Source organism: Peromyscus californicus, unplaced genomic scaffold (assembly GCF_007827085.1).
Source record: "Peromyscus californicus insignis strain IS unplaced genomic scaffold, ASM782708v3 Scaffold_7__1_contigs__length_154581171, whole genome shotgun sequence".
Taxonomy (NCBI): domain Eukaryota; kingdom Metazoa; phylum Chordata; class Mammalia; order Rodentia; family Cricetidae; genus Peromyscus; species Peromyscus californicus.
Genome location: NW_026294595.1, coordinates 102,086,936 through 102,093,930, shown reverse-complemented (window position 1 = coordinate 102,093,930; position 6,995 = coordinate 102,086,936).

Below are 6,995 nucleotides of genomic sequence, written 5' to 3'. Positions count from 1 at the left end.
TCCCCAACTCCTCCCTTCCACTCCTAACACATGCCCTGCCCACCCTCACGCCCCGGTCCTCCTTAGCACACTGAGTTCAGTTCATGCTGCCTGACGGAATGTTGACTGATCTTGTTGGCTGGCTCTTGTTTAGGTCTTAACCACAGCTGCAGTGAGTTCTTGAGCACAAAAGCCATGTCACACCCAGAAGACAGCATGTCACAGCACTCCTCCCCTTCCTCTGCCTCTTAGAACTTTTCTGTCCTCTCTGCTGTTCCCTGAGCCTTGAGGTGGGGGCGCTGATGGAGATGTCCGATTTAGGGCTAAGCGTTCAGCAGTCACTGATCCTCAGCACTTTGACCAGTAGAGAGTTCCTGCATTAGCATGATGTCCTCTTCTGAAGTTTACAATTCTGTTTCCCTGAATCATAACACCAGGTTGGAACTAGAAGTAATGGCGTGAGCATGTTTTCATCTCCCTCAGATCCACTCCCCACCCACACTTGCTCTAACCTACTCTCTCTCTGCCCATTCCTCACTCCTCCCAGAACTCAAGGTTTGCAGGGACAAGGGTCTGCTAAGAGCAACTGTACCTACTGGGGTCTGCCCTTCTGGAAATCCACCATACCCAAAAGGAACAGCATGGAGAAGCTACTGGGAAGAGCCAGACAGAAATTAGCTGCACCGAACAGGCAGCAGCCAAGCACCTGTGTGGGGCTCCATTGGCTTCTCAGTGATGGAGGCTGTTTAGCCCACAAAAATTCTCTATTACTTGACACACATCACATTTGTATTGGGGTCTTGGATAAGAGAAAAATCTCTTCTGGGGGAATACCTTGGTGTTATCCTAATCAAGGGCAAGAAAGCATTCTTGGGGTTGGCCTTAAGTCTGGTACTACTGACACCCCAGTTCTCGCCTGTGCAGACATCTTGCTGGTCATCTTTGGAACCCTTGCCTGGGGCCAGGCACCCCTGAAAGCACCTTTCATATGTAAATATGGTCTCTGGCCACTCTCCTGGTAGCCACAGGTGATGGCCTCTGTATTATTCCATAGGTGAGACCCAAAGACTCACACAGTGGTGGCATAAGGATCTGCACCAGGCCCTCTGGTCCTGGGTCCTGAGCTTGACTCCTCTCCTAGGCTACAAAGACCTGTCCTTATGCAGGGAAGTGACAGCGAAACCTTGTCGTGGTCATGAGGGTGGGGAGCAGAGTCCTGTAGTGGGGGATGAATCTGGGCATTAAGGACAGTGCCAGACCACTAAGGGGCCCGAAGCAAGGGACATGGATGGACCCAGGTCAAGGACTCAACCATCTCAAGAACCGCTGGTTATTGTGAGCTGCTACACCACCCCAGTGACCCCTAGGTCTGCTTTGCCGCCCTCAGAGTCAAAAGCTGGCCCAGTCCAGTGGACTCTGTGTGAAGGAGATGAAGAACTGGGAATTCTTAAAGAGCCAAAAGCTGGAACCACTGAGCTGTGGATGTAACTCAGCTGGTAGAGTGTTTGCTTAGCATGCTTGAAGCCCTGAGTTCGTCCCCCTCCTCAGCACCACACAAACAATGTGGCACACTCCCGTAAGCCTAGCACTCAGAGACAGAGGCAGGGGCATCAGAAGTTCATAGTCGTTCTTGGCTCTATAGTGAGTTTAAGGCCAGCCTAGGATACATGAGATCCTATCTAAAAACAAAACCAAAATAAACCCTAGCAGGGTGAGGGAGATGGATTTGGGGGTAAAAGCTCTGGCTAAAACAGTCTGGCAACCTGAGTTCCTTTCCTGAAACACATGTAAAAGAGGCAGAAGCAGTGGCCCACATCTGCAGTCTCAGCACACCTGTGGAAAGATGGGAGGAAGAGGGGAGGGAGAGACGGGAGCAGAGGGCCAGCAAGACCGGAGTTCACAGAGCAGCAGCAGAAACAGCAAGAAACCCTGCCTCAGCAAGGTGGAAGGTGAGAAGCATCTCCCCCATGTGTGTGCCTGTACACACGCACACGCACACACACACACACACACACACACACACACACACACGCATGCAAGTAAAATTTAAAATCCTTTCATCATCACAAAGAACAAACAAAATCTCCTCCATGGTCCTAAGGAAAGATTAAGAAGCAGTCAGCTGTCAGACCAGACCAAGCCAAGAGTCCCCACTGGGATAGCCACCAAGTGTGGGCCCAGCGGAAAGAAGGGTCACTCCTCTCCACCTCACACGAGGGGCCATGGAACAGCTGGGCCTAGAGCTCACTGCTCAGGCCTCCTCCTCCCCTGATCAGCTTCCATGAGCTCACAAGAACATTCAGTGTTTGGCAGATGCCAAAATGGCCCATAAATATGACAGCATGAGTGAGCAGGGTCCAGCTCTGGGCAGCTCCAGCCAACTTATCTTCATGCAGCCTGTTGCCAGCATCTCAGGAAGTGACAGAGGGGAGTCCCTGTGGTGGCCACATGCAAAGTGGCAGGGGCTTCTGGGATACAGTTGGGCATTTGGGGCAGCTGTATGGAACCCTCTGGCATGACTTGGACCTGACAGTGAGGTTTTGAGGAAATACAATCTCTCCTTTCTTGCCTTCTGCAGCCCCAGAGACAACTCCATGGGGCTGGTGACTAGAAATGGCCAATATGGGAGAGGGTGGACACAGGGGCCGGGCCCACAGCAAAAGACGACACATGCCAGGTCCAACCAGGACATTGATGCTCTCGCCTGTGACTTCTCTGTCTTGGTTTCTCTTTCTGATGATCTTGCCCCATGAAGGGCAGGGTGTATGGGTGGGGCTTCATCACATGCAGCCCTTTCCCCCTTGAGGCCAACCTCTGACATCTCATTCTGCACACAGTAGGTCCAATCAGACCAGCCTGTCAGAGACCACTTCATAGGAGCTGAGCCTGGCGAAGGCACCTGTGAGGGCACCCCTCAGGAATCAGCCTGTCTTTCACAGCAGCCCCAATGGAGGACTGAAGTTTTCTCTGCACGGGCCCTTAAGGAGACAGCAAAGGGTTCGCACTGCCAGCCGTGGGCTGGAGCAAGCATGCCTTTGGGGCTACACAAGGGCTTTTTGTTCCCAGAATCAATTGGGGCCACTATGGGGTCACAATGGAGGCTTTTCAAAGAGACAAAGCGCCTCTGGCCTGACTAAGTGTCCCTGCACACATGGGCATCTGCCCAGAACATTTAAAATAACACAATTTGAGAAAACAGATTTAAAGTGTTCAATCTAGTGGCCTTTGTTCTGTGTCTACCATGTGCAATGGCCTTTGTTCCATGTCTACCACATGCAGTGATGGTGGATAAGAACTGGGGTGCTGGAGGTGACACCAGGGCTCCCAGCTGGGACCTCTCTCCTTTGTCTTAGTTAACTGGGCATATGCACAGTGCCAGGTTCATTGGAGGACCCCAGAAAGGTCTGATTTGTGCATAGATGCCAAATGGGAAGAACTGCCCATGCTTGGGAGACACCAAGGATGCTGGGAGCCTTTCACTTCTCACTCAATCTCAGTCACACAGGCTGGCCTGTGCCCTTTCCATTACTGTAACAAAATACCCAAGACGGTCAACTGCATAAGGGAAAAGGGTTGTCTTGGCTCACCATGTCCAAGGCTTCAGTGCAGGATGGTCTTTTGGCCCGCTTCTTTGGGTCTATGGTGGCACAGTACATGATGGGCAGAGAGCATGGCTGAACAGCTTTTCCATGGGCACAGCCTCAACGCCTCTTTCCACTTGGCTCCACCTCCAGAAGCTTCCACTACCTCCCCAAACACAAGAGGCTGGTAACCAAACCTTCAACATGTGGTTTTTGGGATACAGTCAAGATCCACATCATTAAGATAAGAAACCTGAGGTATGGAAAGAGAGAATGATTTGTCTGTGGTCACACGGCAAGAAGGCCTTTCTGAGCGAGTGCTGTGCCATGTCTACTGTCTTATTACAAGAGGGTCCTCATCTTTCTGGAAGCTGGGGCCCTAGATATGTCACATTTATGACAAATTTTGCCATACCAAAGGCTCTAAGTGACACATGAGGAATGTTAATTAAACAGGAAGTCAGTCCGCCTAGTGGGCAAGTCTCAGATGAGGGAGACTGGATTTTTCTCTTCAGGGTAGGGATGCCACACAAGAAGTTGAGTAGATTTTATAACTGGGAGCCAGTGGGAGGGTGTGGCCAAGGGCATGCATCCTGAGCTGGCCTAAGAGTGTGGTCTCCTTCTCAGCTTAGCTCCCTGTCTATAGAGTTAGAATGTTAGTTCTGCCCCATAGGGTGTCAGGAGGAGTTGAGAGCTTGGCTCAGTTAAGACCCGAGACCAAGGAAGGCTCCGTACATACTTGATGGAAAATATGAAGGAAAAGGTCTGGAACATTCCTGAAGTTTCTAGCTAGACCTATGACAGTTATTTGCCTCATTAGCCATGTTCTTGATATACTGTCATAAATTTGGATTGTAACTATTGCCTCCTGCCTCAGAAAATAACATCATTCACTATAGCTGCATCTCAAAAAACCAACCCAGTCCTCTGGAAAAGAGGCTGCTCCTACCAAAACCCTCTGGCCACCTAGAGAACTGTGCCAGAAGAGCCTCAGGGGGTCGGGGTCACTGGGACAGACCTAGGCCTCCCTCAAGTCCCCAACAAGAGAGACCAGGCTTGAAGAGCCAGACTCACCAGGGAACAGTATTGCTGAGACCATGAGGCTCTGTGAGAGAACCAGAGACTTGCTCAGCTCTCCTCAGGCCACCCTGCTCTCCTCTCTGAAGGTGCCTCACAGCTTCCACACTGAAGTGGAGAGCAACACACACTGCAAGACCCACAGAGCAAGGTGGGGAAAGCCCTGGAGGCTCACTGCAGGTGACTTTAGTGTCCACAAGCCACAGAGAATCCAGCCTCTGTGGCCTTAGATTCCTGGGAGTCATCACTGGTGAAAGTCTTTTTCTTTTCCTTCTTTTAGTGTTGGTTTTTGACAATCTCACTTTGCAGCCTAGGCTGGCCTCCAGCTCTTAGCCATCCTCCCACTTCAGCCCAGCAGTATGAGTCACCATACCCTGCTCTGTTGACAGTCTTGGGGATCACACACAGGACATCCATCCACAGTGGCTGGGGTGAGAGACACTCTCCATGTACACTGAGACATGAGTGATGATGGTGTTGATGATGGGCCCAGCTTATGCCCTGCCAAGCTCATGTGCCTCTTCCTCCAAGGCACTGTCCTAACACCTGTCCTGCTCCTGGGTTTCTGGGATCCCCACATTCTCATGCTCCATTTAATACTGCAAGTCACCATGCTCTAGATTATGTCCCCTGACCCTACCACCTCTAGGCAAGTGACTTGTGGGGTGCTTGTTACTCTCAATAGGGCAGAATAGGGCTGGAAAGACTGAGGGACTCCCCATCTGAGGACTGGTTGTGGTGGATATAGGAGGAAATGAATTGATTCGAGGGCCATTCCTGTGACTCACTGCTAGGCAGAACTAGCCTGTGGGGAGGGGACAGGTGGACAGGCAGCATATTTTCACAGACTTTTCACATCTAAAATTAGGGTTGGGGCCTCCAGTCTCGCCGGTGCCCCACCTGGGACAAATAATGACAGGAATGCACCCTGAGACAGCATGCTCAACCATGCTAGCCGTGGCCTGATGCTGTGATATGCCCTGCCCTGCCCTGCCCTTTCCCAACTTCTCTGAGCTGAGCAGAATGTTCTGGGCCCTGGTGCCTACAGGCTAAGTATACCAGCTCTCAGTGAGGGGGTTGTCTCCCATGGGGTACTCTCCCACACTCTGACCCAACATTTTCTGTAACAAAAAAGGGAAGGGTCCTGGCCTTGTAGTCACAAGACTACAAGGTGTGGGGAGAGGGAATCTGGATAGACAGAGAAAGCTGGCCATTGGTCAGTTCAGACTCTTCCTGCCCTTAGCTGTATGTGGCCTCCTCGTGTGTTAATGGGGAGGTTCCCACAGCGTTAGCCATAAGGTAGGGGTTAAGAGTGTTGTCACCTGGTGATGTCCTACTGTGTATACTGCTGTCTTCAGTGTTCAGATGAAGAGGCAGGTTCATTGGGCCTGAATCTCACCTAGCAAACACTGCTGCCAAGGGCCAGAGATCTGTCCCAGAACAATCCACACAGGCAGAAGAGTCACACAGACTAAAGAATACTCAGTGTCTCTATTCCTCACTCCGGGCCCCAGGCCAGGCTGGATTAGCTGCTCTGGTTCCCTTGATGGTTTAAAGGCTCTACCACCCCCAAGGACTCTTGCATTTTAGCTGGAGACCCTGGAAATTTTGCAAGGAAGTCTCTCATCATGCTGCATGGGATGATAGAGTGTGCACTTGGAGATTTCCATAGTTCATATTTTTCTTTTTTCTGTTATGTGTATAGGTGTTTTGCCTGCATGCATGTCTGTGTACCAAATGTGTGCCTGGTGGCTGCAGAAGTCAGAAGAGGGCATTGGCTTCCCTTGAGACTAGAGTTACAGAGCATTGCAAGCCATCTGGGTGCTTGAATCAAATCCAGGTCTTCCAGTAGAAGAACCGTGCTCTTAACCACCGAGCCATCTCTCCAACCCCAGTTCATTCCTCTCCGTTGTGTTCATTCCCCCAGTATCCCATTGTATACATATGTCTTAGATGATCTGTTTATCTCTCAATGAATGGGGGTTAGCTCACTTTGAACACTCCAAAGAAAGCTGCTAACACAATCATGTAAAAACTCTTGTCTGAAGGAGGTTATTTTCTTTATTCTTAGATAAATGCCTAACTGTTGAATGGCTGGATCACATACTAGTGAATATTCAGATTCATAGGAAACCATCAAAATGATTCCCACCAGAAATGTATGAGCATTCTAATTCCTCCATACCCTCATCAACACATAATGTTGTCAATATTTTCTAGTGTTATCTTTTCTCATATGTGTATAGTGGTATCCTACTGAGATTTTAACATGTATTTCTCAGTGACTGATAATGTTAGATGATTTTTCATTGCTATCATTGACCTTTTGTGTATGTATATGTGTATCCTTATATGTAA